At 37.9% G+C, this 17,714-nt stretch overlaps 1 pseudogene; it reads right to left on the bottom strand.

Annotated features, from left to right (window-relative positions):
- Nucleotides 1–3,478: 3,478 nt before the first annotated feature.
- Nucleotides 3,479–11,392, bottom strand: LOC127694469 (tropomyosin alpha-1 chain-like; annotated as a pseudogene).
- Nucleotides 11,393–17,714: the final 6,322 nt, after the last annotated feature.

Here is a 17,714-nt window from a genome sequence, read left to right as displayed (position 1 = left end):
TTTTTCATACCTTATGCTGCCCCCAAGAAACTATTTCATCTTCGAACAGGAACCATTTAATTCTGCACTATATTGATCAAGCTTATCTCAGTATAGTTTCAACATTCTGAAAAAAAAACTATAGAGTTTTTCCATCATGCATAACATATTATCAAACACAGACAAGGAGTCTTAGCATAATGAGAGTGTTTTGCAAATGAGAAATTATAGATAATTGCTGTTTGTTCTTGTTTTCATAGAATGAAGTGTAATTATTATTAACAAGAGGCTTGTTTCAATAATTATTTCTAGTTATCCCAGGGCACAAATGCATTGAAGCAGAAACAATGCATTTCCATTCAGAGTGTTTTTTTCTCCCCCTAGATTATCTCTTATCTCTGCCAGGGCTTATGCATGAATGCTCGTTCTCAGCATGTGCTGGTCTGGCACTATGCAAGCAGGGATGTGTTTGCTGACTTGACTACCCCTCCATCCTGAATCCTTTCAGTATTCAGGTCAAACTGTCTTACCATATATAGCATTATAGGACTGTTATTTTATAAGCCTGAATGTCATTGGAACTTTAGATTACAAATTACTAAGCATTAACGTAGTGTAAAGTGCCAACTTATGTGTGTGACTTTCTGCACTCAGAAATCTGTTCTACTTTGAAGTAATGATCACATTTAGTAAATATAAGAGAATATAACCAATGCTTATATATCAAGAATATTGAGTATGGTCAAGCAAGTGGTCAAATAGTTAATACCTTGTACATTAACTCATCCTTAGACATCCCTCACTGCAGAAACTTGAGAACACAATAAGGAGATTCTAGGAGATCACTATATACTCCTGGTCCTGTGTTGATTACTACCTATCATCTTTGTCAGTCCCCTGGAACTTTTACTTTTAGTGTTCTTTTGCTACAAGAAATCTCAGTAGAATTCTAATGTCAACTATGGTCCTTACAAAACAAGCATCATTTGGAGGCCTTTTATCTTAGAGGTTTTGCATATTTGTTGCCACTCCTAGTTTCTGCCTTCTTATGCAGAAGTGGTACCCTAAGGAGAAGTGACCCTTAATGGTGACCTTTGCTTCTTAGCATATAAATACGTGTCTATACTATTTATCAATTTTTAAGGGTATACATACTATTAATTGTATTAAATTGTTGTTCTTTTATGAGTGAATAGATACAACTCCATGAACTGGGTATAATTATGGTTATCATTATTATTCTTACTTCTAGGGATTGTGCTTGGTGCCTTGTGTAGAGTAAATACTGAACTCTCCTATTAACTCTGAAGTATGTATTATCATCTGTGAAGGCTAGCATTTATGTTGACTTGACACAGGAAGTAGAGCTTTCTGAAAGGAGGGAACCTCAGTTGTGAAAATGTGTCTATACTATCTGGCTGTAAGCCATTTTCATGATTAGTGATTGATGGGAGAGGGCTCACCCAATTGTGGGTGGTGACATCCCTGTGCCGTGGTGGTCCTGGTTTCTATAAGAAAGCAGTCTAAGCAAGCCATAGGGAGCAAATAAGTAAGCAGCATTCTTCTGTAGCGTCTCCATCAGGTCCTGTCTCCAGGATCCTGCCCTGTATTTGTTTCCTGTCCTGTCTTCTTTGATGATGAACAAGGTTGTGGAAGTTTAAGCCAAAAAGAGAAAGCAAAACACAGGATATCCAAGATGTGTTTCCAATGCCACTCTGCCAGGAAATTGTGTTGCTGGGACTTTCACAGGGTAAGCTAGTAACATGATGTAAGAGAGTTTAAGATATTTTTCTATACCTGAAGTTAAATAGCATATGACAAACTATTACCTTGACTCATGTTTTTCATAAACACTTGCTTATGAAAATGACATTCAAAGCAAGGACTCAGGTAAAAGTGAAGTGTGGAGAAATGTACAAAGTGTAACACAGATAATCTAAAATTTGACTAGAGGGATGGTCTCCAGAAAACCACATGGAAGGTCACCATTACATGATGACATTACATTACATCATTACAGCAGTGATTGGATATAGAGAATTAATTTAGGGGCTTGTTGGACTCCTGTGATGCCAGGTACCTGTAATGGACAGGATAGAAAGCCACTGTGTCAGACACCTCAACAGACATCCTGACCTAAATTAAATGAGGATAATTTGTAGCAGTAAAACAATGACCCTCCGAGAGGAAGTAGACTGTATGGCAGGGGCCTAATACAAAGACGCTTAACATCTCAGGTACGCCACATTTTTGATGAGAAAATTGCTTATTGCTTATCATCATAGAATGAGCTGTTGCAGATTGGCATGGGACAAACACACTATAGCCTAAGGTTTTGGTTTGGTTTGGCTTGGTTTGCTGATTTTAATTTTTAGGGGTTATTTCATTTGTTTTTGGTTTTATTTTGGGTTTTTGTTGTTATTGTTGTTTGTTTCACAATGGCTTTGACTTTAAAAGAGCTTTTAAGCACAGAGAAACTACAGATAAGTCTAGTATCTACCATATCAATGGAATTTAAGAATTTTTAATATATGTTCTAATGTTTCATTTTCTTAGAAAATGTCCTAAAATGTACTTTTTACTCCATATCATTATACACTGTTTATATCCCATTATAACTCTTTTTAAAAAATCTCTTTTCTTTAACAATTACATATATGGTTCCTAGATCTTTTATCCTGACATAGAGAACTAGAAAGGGAGCTGTCTACATGCAGAGCTCTCCCTGCTGAGTTGGAAGGGCTGCAGGGTGTCAGTTGAGAAGGAAGGAATGGGACTCTTCCAAGACCAGTGAAGCTGTCACACCCTTGGATTTACTGGACACAGGCATGTAAAACCCATAGTGTCTTGCAGTACAAACCAAACAAAATAAATTAGTGCTGGGTGGAAATCTAAACTGTGCAATACTGAACAAAAGACCTCAACAGTCCTTTTGTTAAAATCAGCACTAATCTGCACTTAATTATCTCCAACACCATTCTTCTTGGTGATCCCACCATGGGCACTTTGACTGGAAATCTGTCTGTTTCTGTGAGGCTTCTTACAGAGGCCACTCAAACTGCACATCTAAACTCTAAGAAATGGGGCCATGTCTACCTGGAATATGGCACATTTAAATAAGTGCCCGGACTCGGGCATGGTTTTCTGTGTGTCTTTCCCCAATCTCTGCCCTAGGTGGCTCTCTGTAGATGTTTCTGGGACAGTGGTAAAACTATATAAAAATGCATTGAAGGGATTGTTATGGTAAACAAGTGTTTAAAAAACATGAAATAGAGCTGGGTAGTGGTGGCGCATGCCTTTAGTCAAGCACTTGGGAGGCAGAGGCAGGCAGATTTCTGAGTTCAAGGTCAGCCTGGTCTACAGAGTGAGTTCCAGAACAGCCAGGAATATGCAGAGAAACCCTATCTCAAAACAACAGCAACAACAACAACAACAACAACTAAAGAAAGAAAAAGAAAAGAAATAGAACAACACAAAGGAAATGAGAATGTGGCCACAGCTAAAGAGGCGTCCACACGTCATTTAGCTCCCGTAAAGTCAAGTCCAATATATGGTGCACACTGAAATTTTCTTCTTTGGCATGAACCAAAATGACATCTAGGTCTTTGATGATTTTCTCCAATTTAGTAACTGATCTCTGCCAACTCGGCCCGGAGTCTCAGCATCCTTCAGCTTGTCAGAAAGAACCTTGATCTCCTCCTCTTTGTCTTCCTTCTGAGAGTATTTATACTTTGCAGCAATTAATGCACTGAAGGTCTGGCAGCTGTCAACCTTGGCCTTCTGAGAGTTCAACCTGCTCTCTGGTACATTTCTGATCACTATCGATAATGACCACTCTCGATAATGACCAGCTTACGGCCACGCTCTTCATACTTGCAAGTCAGTGTGTTCAGCAATATTCTTAGCCTCCTTCAGATGGATTCCCTAAATTTCCGTCTTTTATTTGTCCTTTGGGGCCCAGCTTTCAGTGATGTCCATGCCTCTCTTGCTCTCTTCCACAGTCTTCTCAGCCTCTTCCAACTTCTGCAGAGCTGTGGTCACACGTTCCTGGATACAATCCCTCTCCTCCTCAACCAGCTAGATGTGCCTGTTCAGAGAAGCTACATCAGCTTCAACATCTGTGGCCTTTTCTCCTCCAGTTCCAGTTTCTCCTGTGTACCTGTGAGAGCCTTGGAGCATTTGTCTAGTTCATCTTCAGTCTCCTTGAGTTTCTTCTGCAGTGACACCAGCTAATCTTCCAGTGGCTTGCTCCTGTCTTCTGTCACCTTTCCTGTCAGCCTCCACCTGGTCTGCTCGATCCAAGTAGTTCTCTTTGTAAAGTATCTTTTCCTTTTCCTTTTCCTTTTCCTTTTCCTTTTCCTTTTCCTTTTCATTTTCCTCTTCCTTTTCCTCTTCCTCTTTCTCTTTCTCTTTCTCTTTCTCTTTCTCTTTCTCTTTCTCTTTCTCTTTCTCTTTCTCTTTCTTTTTTGTTTTTCAAGACAGGGTTTCTCTGTATAGCCCTGGTTGTCCTGGAACTCACTCTGTAGACCAGGCTGGCCTCAAACTCAGAAATCTGTCTGCCTGTGCCTCCCAAGTGATAGAATTAAAGGCATGCGCCACCATTAACTGGGTAGTATCTTTTTCTTGATGGAGTCCATGGTGGCAGTGGTGAGGGCCCCATAGGCAGCAGAAGGAGAGGAGATGCTAGTGCAGTGGGGTATCTAAGTCAGAGTGCCCGATGTACCTTTTAAAAGTTATTTTTACCTTTAGAATATGATGTAATTGAATTTAACATACTAAGTAAGCCATTCATTACATTTGAAATTCAGATATAGATACAGATACAGATACAGATACAGATACAGATATAGATAATATAGATACAGTTCTTCCACCATTGTAGCCAAGCCAAGTGTGGCAATGTGTTTGGGAGAGGTGATGCATGTATAATAGGACTTGTGACAACATACTTTCTAGATTCTTGAGTAGATAAATGAGTGAAATAAAAAAATATAGGACAAGTAAGATAGCTCAGCAGGAAAATGTTACTTATTACCACACCTAACAACCTGAGTTCATTCACCAGGACCCACAAGTTGGAAGAGGAGAATCAACTCCGAAAAGCTCTTGTCCACACAATTAAAAATTAACTAATGAATATGGAGTTTCTTGGGAATTCTGACAGGGGAGCGCACCCTTCGTGAAGGATGAGTTCTCCTCTGCTGGGCAAGGCTGACTTCAACTCAGCATGCATCTTCAGGAACAATACAAGTGGGGCAGGAACGAAGAGGACAATCACTCAACCAGCCAGATCAGCTTGGGGTTCAATAACTTTATTGATGTCACAGCCAGATCTTGCTCAATGCAGTTAGTAGCTTATTAAAAAGAGAATTAGTCATAAGAGAACATGCTACATTCTGTATCTCTAGTAAAGATCAATACAAAGAGTTTTGTTGTGAAACATTAGAATGGAATTCTTAGGAAACGTCTCAACTTATTTTGGGACTGGGAGGTGATCTCAGGCTACAGTAGAGGCATTAACTGAAGCTATATCATCAAGTTACATTTTTGAGGATCCCGATAAACGGCTAAGACATCTACAAAAGTAGTTATTTTGTTTCTATACTTACAGAATGAAAATGGAATTGTTCTTCATTAGCTGTATCTTGCCCCAGATTACAAGCATTGACAAATGACACGCTGTTCTATGCTAAAAAAGCTCTCGTGTTCACAGTGCCTATGTACTGAACTATGCTTTTACACAAACATATTTTGTGTGCTCATTCTTCCTTGTAATCACATCAATTAATTATGCATTAAGTTTTTGTATCTTAATGACTTATTTAAACTTATTATATAAGTATAATTATATTACAAAAAATGTGAGGCACAGAGCAAAAGGAAAGCTAGGGGGAAATCTTCTGTAAATAGATATTCATGGATAAAATTAGCAACACAGAGAAAATTTCAGTGAAGATGATGCTTCTGGCTGGGATTCTGCCAAATATTTCCAGCAGAGCTCCTTGACTGCTCTTTTTAACACTGTAAAAAGTTGATTTCAAATGTTGATCAGACCTAAAAATAAATAGAAGCAAATACTCTCACCAAAAATAAAATGATCTTATTAGAACTTCTCCCTCCCTATGACATCCTCTCAGAATATCTCCAACATAGTAATCCACAGATGCATGTGTACTGGGACATGCCATCTTCCTCTGAGACACCCACAGGCTCACACGTTTCTCAGTACTAGCACTCACACTAAGCAAGCAGCTGACTTGCCCTAGGAAAGCCAAAAGAGAAAGAATATCCTCCAATGTGGCCTTGCTTATTCACGTCTCTCATCCACAAGAAGGGATGAAGTCTGTACTTCCACACTGCTATCAGCAGGCAACAGCTAAAAGGCCAGCATGCACCGGGCACCATCTAAAATGCAACATATGTAAATCTCATTTAACCTTTAGCAGACATACACAGGGAAAATGCTACTGGGACTTCACAGATGAGGAGAAGAGGTGGGGATATGCTGAGGCTGCTTAACTAGAAAATGTCAGGTCAGGTGTCCTTGTGCTGAAGTCAGCTCTCTTGACCATTGCATTACAGAGATAAAGGTGAAGAAGGCTCAAGTCGCTTCTCCTGACGTACTTTCATTTGTAATGGAATGAAGAGCAGTCCCCACTGTGACTCTGGGTTAGATGGGGGCATCGAGAAGGGCCAGGCTAAGTGGCAGGTGGGAAACAAAAGTCACCGAGGTGCTTATGTTTATTTAGACTCTTTAATTATTAAAGAACAAAAATATAGAATTTAATGTAAATTATAGCTCAAACAAATGCCTAAAATTTTTTAACGTGTATCCAGGAACCTAATTAAGTTAGAAGGTTAGAACTGCAAAGCCCTTTGTGTTTCAAACAAACAACAAACAAACAAAAACAATCAGAAAGCTTCATTGAAAATGAAATCATGAAGATGATTCATTTTGAGTTTGAATTTCTCTGAGGCACCAATCTAAAGAGGACTTAACCGCTGAATTATCTCATGGTGAACCTATTAAAGATTCATAGTTCCTGGAGTTTTAATTGGGTGTGATTGATCCCCATTAGAGTATTTGTGTGTAGCAGAGTGGTCTAAGTGGTTCTCCCTCATTCTGACTAAAGACTGCCCATGCTCACTGAGCACTATCATGCAGACAACACAAAATATTGTTTTCAGAAACCAATGTTGGTAATGATAGATGTCAAACTTTCAGAGGAAGGATGTTGAAACGTCCCATCTCTAAGAAAACAATAGAAAACCAAAAATATCTGTCAGTTTAAATACTTTTTAAAGAAGTCTTACTTTCTGTTGCTTAACACATGCTTAACACATGTATTATCAAATATAGTCTATTCTTTTCTGTGTTTGTGTTTATTAGTAAGAACTTCATAGCAAAGCTATGGATACTCCTAAATAAATCCAGAATCTTAGTAAGCTTCTAAGTAAATAAAGATTTGGCCTAGCCTCCAACAGAGAAAATAGAAAGGAATTGCCCCAGTAATTATGAGGTTATTGAATTCACCTCTATCAGTATCTCTAAGTACATTTTCAAAAAATATTCAAAATATGTAATTTTATGCATACATATGTCAGTTTATTTATGTAAGACAGAAACTCATGAAAGTCATATAAATACATAGCAATGCTCTCTAAATAATTTAACAATACCTTCTGAATGTTTTCATGTATGTGTGTTATGTGTGTGTGTGTGTGTGTACAAGTGCATATTTACATACATATATTCAAAATATATCCTGTTTTAGTTTTCTTATAAAGATATATTATTGTTTTTGGTTTATTTGAATTAAGAATCAAACAAGATCAATTTGCAGATGAGTAGCTGAATTATTTACTAATGTGTAGATATCCCCTTCTTTGCCAATTTGAGTTATATTAAAGAGAATGCTTGTACTATACAGCTTCCCATAATTTAGATATTTCTTTTTTCTTTATTTCATTCTTTGTTTCATTCTTTCTTTCTTTCATTTTTTTGTTCTTTTTTTTGTTTTTGTTTTTTGGGTTTTTTTTGAGACAGGGTTTTTCTGTGTAGCCCTGGCTGCCCTGGAACTCACTTTGTATACCAGGCTGCCCTCAAACTCAGAAATCTGCCTGCCTCTGCCTCCCATGTGCTGGGATTAAAGGCATGTGCTTTCGCTGCCCGGCTTCTTTTTTTTTTCTTTTTTAAATGATCTCACTATATGCTTCTTGGAGGCCTAACTGAAACTTGGTATGTATAGTGGCATACATAGCACTCTTTGTCTCCTGGATTCTGGGAATAAATTTACACATCTCCATACCCGGACCGTTCTAGATCTCTTGATACATTCTACTCTTTAGACTACTGATTCAATTTTTCTGCATCTGTGGTGACATTCAATACAGAGGACAGATGAGAGTTCCTGTTTCTGGTTTGAATATGCAGGATAAAGAACATTTTTTTCCTTCTATGTAAACTCATTTGTACGTATCTCCATTAAGAAAATGTGTAATGCGAGTTTATGTGTTTATATTTCGAATTTTAGCTTCCGTTGGTTTTCTTGGTCAGGATAAATGATTTCATTTTAGATTATAAGACAATGACATCTCAATGATGTCATTTCTTCATTAGCGATCATCTGAACTTATTTATTTCTACATCTTGAGACATGCTTATTCCTTAACAATTTTTTGGCTACTCTGACATCAGTACATCAAGTATAATAAAAAATACTGAATTCCTCCTCCCTTTTTATTTGACTCTTCAAAATAATGAGTTATACAAAGGCATAGTAGGGCTTTTGTTTGTTTTTATGGTTGCTGCTCTTACTATTTTGTAGCTTGAAATACTTTGTAGCTATTAAGTACTTCCTGGTGCTTAAATGTTGAAGACTGAGCATTGCAGGCTTTCCCAGTTGACTCTTCAGCTGTTTGGAAGAGGTCCTAAGAGACTGTCAGTGCTTCCTGGTGTTCTGGCATGAAATGTTCCTGGCTGGTTTTGATGTTTCCTCCTCTAGACTGAATGCAAGCATTCTCCAGGGAGTTCTGATTCTTTTACATAGGAAATGGCACTTGAGTTCTACAGGCCAGTGGTAAGGCATTTCAGCTGTTCTCAAAGCACATTAGAGGAGACAGAATAAATGTTTTCAGCAGCCTTATCCAGGCAAGTATAATTTCAGATCAATCAAATGTTTCTTATCTTTCTTTGAATTTGTTCTTTGGATTTATTTGGTATATCTCCTGCTTTAGTAAGCTATTCATCATTTATGTGCTATAAACAACTAACATGTCGAGGGCATGTTAAAAAGAAATGCATTTCTGGTTTAAAACTCAGACAATTTCCAGACAATATCTGATTTTTATCTATAGTTTTACAATGCAGTTCCAGAGATGCTCCTTAGAATGGCTAAGAATTAACTTAGTTATTTTATTCACTTGCCGGAGTTTATTTAATTTAGGACTTGGGAAAAATAAACATTGCAAACTCTTTCCTGTTTGAAGACATTCTCCATTTTCATATCTTTCATATACTTTCAGAAACCATGCAGAGATAAGGGTAAAATGACAAAGATACTGAGTATCATAAGCCTGACCACAGGTAGCAAAAGACAAGTTGCTTTTTATATTTATCATTGTTGTTAATGTATATGTTTAAATATTCTGCAAGTATAATTCAGAGGTTTTTTTTTTCCATTTTCCTTTTTGTATATCACCTTAAAGATTGTTTCGCTTCCTTTCTTGGCTATGGCTTATAAGTGATTGACATGAGTCTATGTTCTACTGAAGTTCTCTTTTGTTGCTATGAAGTAGCTTGACTTGGCCTGGCACCTACCATCAAGATACCTATGAGGTCTCGATTGTAATTTTACCATTGGAGAACAGGTGAAGCCACAAAGCTTGAGAGACCCAGATGGTTGAAGGACAGGAATTCTTCTTCAGGTAGCCTGTTCTGCTGTGCCTTTCCTATGTACTTCCTGGATAGGGAACATATACAAAGCAGAGAAACTTACCTGTTACCACATAATAATAAAACCAGTGGACTTGACAGGATGTGCAATAGCATCTTAAATGTGATCAGAAGAAAATACATTGTCTTTAACAATGACAGAGACGGGCTGGAGAGATGGCTCAGGGGCTGAGAGCCCTGACTGCTCTTCCAAAGGTATTGAGTTCAATTCCCAGCAACTACATGGTGGCTCAAAACCATCTGCAATGTGATCCGATACCCTCTTTTGGTGTGTCTGAAGACAGCTACAGTGTAATCATATACATAAATCTTTAAAAAAACATATAGCCTTAAGAAAAAACAACTGTGACAGCTGCTTTTAGAAGACAAATGAATATGAATAGAAGACTAAAGAGAGACATATTTAAATTTCTGAAAGTAGTTGCCACAGTGTGGAACTGTCCTTTGGGTAAGAAGAGTAAACCAAGGCACTTCTACAAAAGGAAAGGGGAGGTCTGGAGACATGGCTCAGTGCATAAGAGCACTAGCAAGAGGTTCTGAGTTCAAATCTGAGTGTTAACCTAAAAGCTGGACATGGTCATGAGTGTGCCTTTCCCTGCATCCCTGTGTGGGCTGGAGACAGGGGGATGGCTGCCAGCCTCATTGATGCCTCAGCTCAAGGAAATCAGGTGGAAAGAATCATTTGAAGCCTTGTATGGTATGTCCACAACTGGGCATACAGGCACATATCAATGTATGCAAAGAGATAAAGAAAGAGAAAAGGGATGAAAAAAAGAAAGAAAGAACAAAAGAAAGGGAGTGATAGAGAGATGGAGGGAGGGAGAGAGGGAAGGAGGAAGAGAAACGGTAAGAGCAAAAATATCTGTCAAATGTAAACCTACATTTAAAAAAAAGCTATAAAGTGGGGTTTTTTTTTTGTTTGTTTTTGTTTTTTTGAGTTGAAGAAAATAATCACAGATACAAGGAAGGAAGCAGGCATGGAAAACACAAAACCATAACCATAAAAAAGAAAGTAAAAAAAAAAACCCCAAAGGTTGTCCACATTAATAATAATGCTTTCTTTCTGCCTTAAATTATACAAAGGATTAAAACATTAGTATACTGAGAAGAACAAAAAGTCCAGAGTCAGGAAAGTAGACACAAATAATCAAGGATATGAGCCCAACCAGGGGATTGATCTAGCAGGAAAAGGGTAACAAAACCAGAAAGCATTAGGCAACCTCAAGTGTTCTTGGTCTGTGCTACCCAACAGTAAATCTACGTGAGCAAGAAAGGGACGCATGAGTGTCTGCTGGCTGTGCTGTTTTTCCAATAAAGTACACATATTTCCCAAAGTGATGACGTGTTACACGATCGGGGAAACGCACCCCATGTCACATGAATGAAGTCGCATTCGATATTACAGCAGAACGGCAGAACTATGCTTACCAGCGAGCAAGCTAAGAGCGTCTTCTCCATTATCAGCCCATAAACAAAGCTGCAAAGCAACTTGCTGCTCAGGTAAGGACTGGCAATGGAGTTGTTAAAACATTCTAGCCGTGTGGTTTCCAAGAAAGCAAAGCAAAATACTTAAAGAAATACGGCAGATGTCTCTTAATAATGGTGTGCAAATGACACCCAGAGAAAAATAACAAATGATTTTCAATGTAGCTAGTTACACTCCTGTTATGTAGGGCTAAAGTGTCCGTTGATGGAACGCTCCACCGTTCAGCTCCTTCATTGGGTGCCGTATAAATTCAGTTTGTGTTAGGTTGAATTGAGGCAGTTGCTACCCATGGACGGTGTTCTCAATGTCCTGCAGCTACAGACTCTTTGAATCCCCTGAAAAAGGCAGCTGTTGCCAAAGTCGAAGGAGTTCCGGTACATGCCTTGATCGACAAATGGCTCATCTGATGCTTAACGTGAACCGGGAGTGAGAACAATTAGCATGGTGGATGCTACTTTAAGGGAAAAATGTTTTCTTCACACAGCAGATGTAGGAACATAAGGCCAGCAGTGGGTACCGATGCTAAACTGTCGCTGAATTACAGGAAAACAACAGGCTCTCGCAAAATAGCTAGTGTTTTCAAACTTGCAAGACTGGCTATGAGTCCTTTGCCAGCCTCCTTTAGAACGACATGATGTCCATTTACACTAATTTGTTTTGTCATACATTTATATTAGATGATAATTTATGGATCGAGCAGGAAATCTAATGTTGGTGTGACTCAAAACTCATAGGAAGACCACGGAGTCAGTTTTTAATCCTTCTGCTTTGTCAGAGGTTGGCCCAGTTCATCCGTTTTGAATTCCAGTGCCTTCCATGACATTGAGTTATTCTATAATACTCCTGTTGAACATGAAGGCAATCCTCTTGCATTTCTGTGATTCACTTTAGGAGGTTAATTTGCATTTAAGAATAGCTGAATCTCTATGTTACATTTTCAAATATAAAAGAATCCATAATCATATCTCTCATAAGCCAAGCAGAGGATTCTTAAATACCATTTTCTGAACATTTTACAACTTGTCTTCAAATCACAGCTTATGCTAGGTAACAGTATCTAGGTGAAACTTATAGTCAAAATTATTTTTCCAGTGTCCCTAAAGATTTTATAAAATGTACAAAAGTTGTATATCTAGATTTCCATGGTATTATTAAATGCTGCAATATTTGTAAAGTTCAGAAGCAAGCTAAATTAAACTATGTGAAAATGGTCAATGGTTGCGTATTTACACTTCCCTCATTTTTATAAATGTTTACCCGGTTGGAGGTTTAGTCCCTAGGAGCTCTGGGGATCCTGGTTGGTTCCTATTGTTGTTCCTCTTATGGGTCTGTAGAGTACACATTGGGGGTCCAATGACTCTGGCCACATATGTAGCAGAGGATGGCATTATTAGACATCAATGAGAGGAGACACCCTTGGTCCTGTGAAGGCTCATTGCCTGTGTAGGGAAATGTCAGGACAGGGAAGAGGGAGTGGGTTGGTTGGTGAGCAGGGGAAGGGAGAATAGGATAGTGGGGTTTCGAAGAAGAAAGGGGTTAACATTTAAAATGCAAATAAAGAGAATATCTAATAAACAAAAGTAAATTTAAAATAAAAAATGCTTGCCTGGAATGAGAGCATGCCTATGTTCCGAAGAGTTGAGAGTTTAATTAAAGAAAACACCAGTCAGAATGGCTAAGATTAAAAATACAGGAGACAGCAGGTGTTGGCGAGGATGTGGAGAAAGAGGAACACTCCTCCACTGCTGGTGGGGTTGCAAATTGGTACAACCACTCTGGAAATCAGTCTGGCGGGTCCTCCAAAAACAGGGCACCTCACTTCCAGAAGATCCTGCTATACCATGCCTGGGCATATACCCAGAAGATTCCCCAGCACGTAATAAGGATACATGTTCCACTATGCTCATATCAGCCCTATTTATAATTTCCAGAAGCTGGAAAGAACCCAGGTATCCCCCCAACAGAAGAGTGGATGCAAAAAATGTGATATATATACACAATGGAGTACTATTCAGCCATTAGAAACAATGAATTCATGAAATTCTTAGGCAAATGGATGGAGCTGGAGAACATCATACTAAGTGAGGTAACCCAGACTCAAAAGATGAATCATGGTATGCACTCACTAATAAGTGGATATTAACCTAGAAAAAATGGAATACCAAAAACATAATCCACACATCAAATGAGGTACAAGAAGAACGGAGGAGTGGCCCCTTGTTCTGGAAAGACTCAGTGAAGCAGTATAAGGCAAAACTAGAACAGGGAAGTGGGAAGGGTTAGATGGGAAAACATGGGGAGGGAAAGGGGCTGATGGAACTTTCAGGGAGTAGGGGTCTAGAAAAGGGGAAATCATTTGAAATGTAAATGAAAAAAAATATATGTATATATATATACATATATATATATATATAAGAAAACAATGAGTTTGAGACCAACCACATTTGAGATTCTAAGACTTTTTTATGCAAATAAACAAAAATTGTTTATTTAAAAAAACCTATAACAATCAAATAAGTAAAATCTAGAATACTGAGTTGGAGAGATGTTTCAGCAGTAAAATCTTCCCTCCCTGCAGAGAGCCTGAGTTCAGACCCATGCCAGGGTCTGAGATGCTTGTGACTATTTTCATGCGTTCCTCTGGCATTTCTTGCCTGCCAAAGCTTCTGTGGTGCTGTGCACATACTCACACATACTCACACATACTCACACATACCCACACATACCCACACATACCCACATACCCACACATACCCACATACCCACACATAAGTAAAAAGGATAAAAATAAATATTTCATGAAATAGAACCCATGTCCCTCATCCCAAATTCCTAGAGATAAATGACAGAGATTACTGATGAATTCTAGTTAAAATAAACTTCTTACCTTGGTGTGAATTGTTCATATCTTCTCGTAAGTAATTACTAAATATCTAGTAATTATCTAGTATAAACAAATAAGTTGCCTAAATATTTTAATTAAATGAGGCATAATGCAATTCTAACATTCAAATTTTTAAAATCAAATATCTGTTCTAAATATTTTTAATAAATAAAATATGAATTTTCAATGAGCAATACAAATATTTTTTTATATTCTTTTTTATCCAGTAAGATTTAAGTGAAGTGTCACAGTCATCACAGTTGAAAACTTCAGCCATAGATTTTATTTAAAGTTTCTTTTACTGTCTTTATATTTCAACATAATTTTTCTGGCTGTGCGATATTGATTATTTCCTCTCCCCAGTGCCTTCTGTTTCCTATACTTTTGCGTATCAAATTTTATTGACACCCTTTCCTTTGTCTTTTGATCTCTACCTTCCGTCTTCCTTTTCCCAAACTGATTACTTACAGGATTAAAGGCATTCTCCCAAGATTTCAATTTCTTTCACTCAGGTCTCCATCTCCTAAGCTGTAATGGTTTCCTTTCAAGTTTTACATGGTCAACTTTTAAACTTTAGGCTAAAATGACTACTTCTTGGTAAAATAAGTATTTCCTGATTGCTTATCTCCCAACAATTCTGTATTTTAAATGTTCTCATTGAAATGAGGAAGAACAAAGAAAAAAAGAAGAGAAGGAAAATCAGAAGTGAAGAAAAGGAGAAAGAAAAATCCAGAAATGTTTGTCTTGGGAAGCTGGTAATTTAGATGCTCAAATGAGATGTCCCTTCCAAACTCAAACTCTTCCCTCCATTTCTTTATTCTTCATTCCTCTCCTCTTTTATCGAGCCCCTGCATTCACTGTATAATTTATTGAACTCCTCATCTACTTTCTCCCAAAGGCTGCCAGTAATTCTGTATAAAGTTATTAATTGGTGCCTCCCCAGCATAAGTGCATAAATCCCAACATAAATGAAAGAAATAAAGACTCAAATGGAAAAATCCCACCCCAGTATTGCAAAGTTGTCTAAGTGATCTACATGTTACATTTCACTTGCTTTCACTAAATAAATTGATGCTGTGTTCAGTTTGCCCATGTTGCTATTTTTTCCTACAGACAACCAACCATTGTCACAAGCAACTGAACATCCCTGGGTTTGCTTAGAGTATCTTACATCAGTATGGAAGTTGAAGGTGACCTTTTTGAAAATAATTTTATATTTCTAGAGAGTTGACAACTTGATTTTTGCTAAGTTCCATGACTCTAGGAAGACCACTCATTTTACAGATATGTGTTTGTCAATCTTTGACCAATGGGCCTGCTTCTGTCAAAAAGGAAGAGACATCAAAAAATAAACCCCAAACTCCAAACATGTGTGTTTCCATTTTCCCTCTTCCATTCCCAATACACAAATAATTTCCCCAAAGTCACATTCTATAGAGGATGTGAAATTGCTCATTGGCATAGATGAATTGGTAGCACCATTTTTATAACCACTCTGTAATGCCCAAACACTACCCTCTGCCCAGCTGTTACCCCTTGTTGGTGGCAGCTTAAGTAGTGCCAGGAGACCTGACTGCACACTGAGAGAGCTCCATTGCCAGCATCACTTGCAGCTGTGGCAATATTCAGCCCTCATCATTAACTTCAAGGCACTCGGTTCAGTCCATAAGGAGATACAACTACAGCTAATTGTTGATGTAATCATCACTTTTGACTCCTATGTGATATCATTTTCATCAAAATGTTTTCCGACATGAGCTGTTATAATTAGATATGTGTATCGAGTCTCTTACAATGAAATCAGCTGAAACATTAAAAGCTCAAACTTCAGATGTTTGCCCCTATCTATTAGGATGGAAATGTCTTCTAAATCTCACATGGGTGTTCCAGAAATTTTAGTAGAAATTGCATAAAAGAAATAGGATGTATCAAAATAAATTAGAAATTCTATTGTCAACTTGTAAAATGTAGTTTTAAAAGGGTATTTAAAAGCCACCAGCAAGGTGGCCAGAAGGTAATGACACATTCTTAGCACAACATGATATCATAAGTTCAACCAAAGAACCCAGTTATGATTGGAAGGAGAAACTAACTCCATAAACTTGTCCTCTGACTTTTATACATGTTCATGCACACACATGATACACACAAACACACTCACTCACATACACACATACTATACATACACATACACACACACATACACACACACACACACACACACACACACACTCATGCATGCATACACCCATATGCACCTTTAGAGCAAAGGGGAAAGAAATAAACTTTTAGTTCACCCTCTAAACCAAGGAAGGTAGAATGTAGATCAGGACCACCCTGCATAGCCAACTGTTCTTTCACATAGCCATCTGATTTTGCAATAAACTCTGTCTGAAACTCAACATCTAGGCTTCCTCTGTTTTGTGGCATCAATACCACTTCACCTAATTTATCTTCCCATTTACCTCCATATCTGATTACTCCATAGTCAGGCAGATATCTTGACTAAATTCCTCTTCACATCCACTGTCTTAGTCCAGGCACTTGTTGTCTCTCAGTATTCAACAAAGTCTATGAAATCTTCCTGCATATCTTTCAAAAGGTGTATCTACATTGGTCCTGATAACAGCATCAACAACAGTGGGGAATGTGCTAGAAATGTAGTTCTTGAATATCATAATATATGTACTAAGTCAGAAACCCTAGGGCATAAATATCAGTTAGTTATATGTTGCCTAACAAATCTCAAGATGGTGTCTTTGCAGACAAGTTTCTTTTTTTAAATTGGATATATTCTTTATTTACATTTCAAATGTTATCCCCTTTCCCAGTTTCCCCCCTGGAAAGCACCTATACCATCCTCCCTCCCTCAGCTTTTATGAGAGTGTTCCTCCACCCACCCCACTCTCACCTCCCTTGAGGGATGTTGCAGAGTTAACATTGAAAATTACATAGTATTTTACACATTGTTTGGTCAAATTATTTATTGATACAAACAGACCCCATAATTATACCAGGGAATAAAATTCCTCCATTTTTTTTCTAGAAGTCCATCACTTATTCACCATTCATTCCTATCTTCTACATATGAATTCTGAAACTTTGAAATGCTATACTAACCAGTCCAAATTTTAACCAAAGAACAGATGACATAAATATCCATTCTTTCTCTGAAACCAAAGAGGCCAATTGCTTGATTGTTTACTGGTTTGAATATTATATTATGTATCATATAGAACAAACTCTCCTCAAATTCTCACTAGGGAGCTAAGGGTAACCTTGAACTTCTGAATGAACTGCCTTTGCCTCCTACATGCTAGGCTCACAGGAGAGCATCATCAATGCTAGGAATTGAGTCCAGGAATTGTTCATACTAAGCAAACATTCCTCTGTCTGAGCTTTAACTACAG

Source organism: Apodemus sylvaticus, chromosome 10 (genome assembly GCF_947179515.1).
Source record: "Apodemus sylvaticus chromosome 10, mApoSyl1.1, whole genome shotgun sequence".
Taxonomy (NCBI): Eukaryota; Metazoa; Chordata; class Mammalia; order Rodentia; family Muridae; genus Apodemus; species Apodemus sylvaticus.
This window is presented reverse-complemented; position numbering and strand designations above follow the sequence as displayed.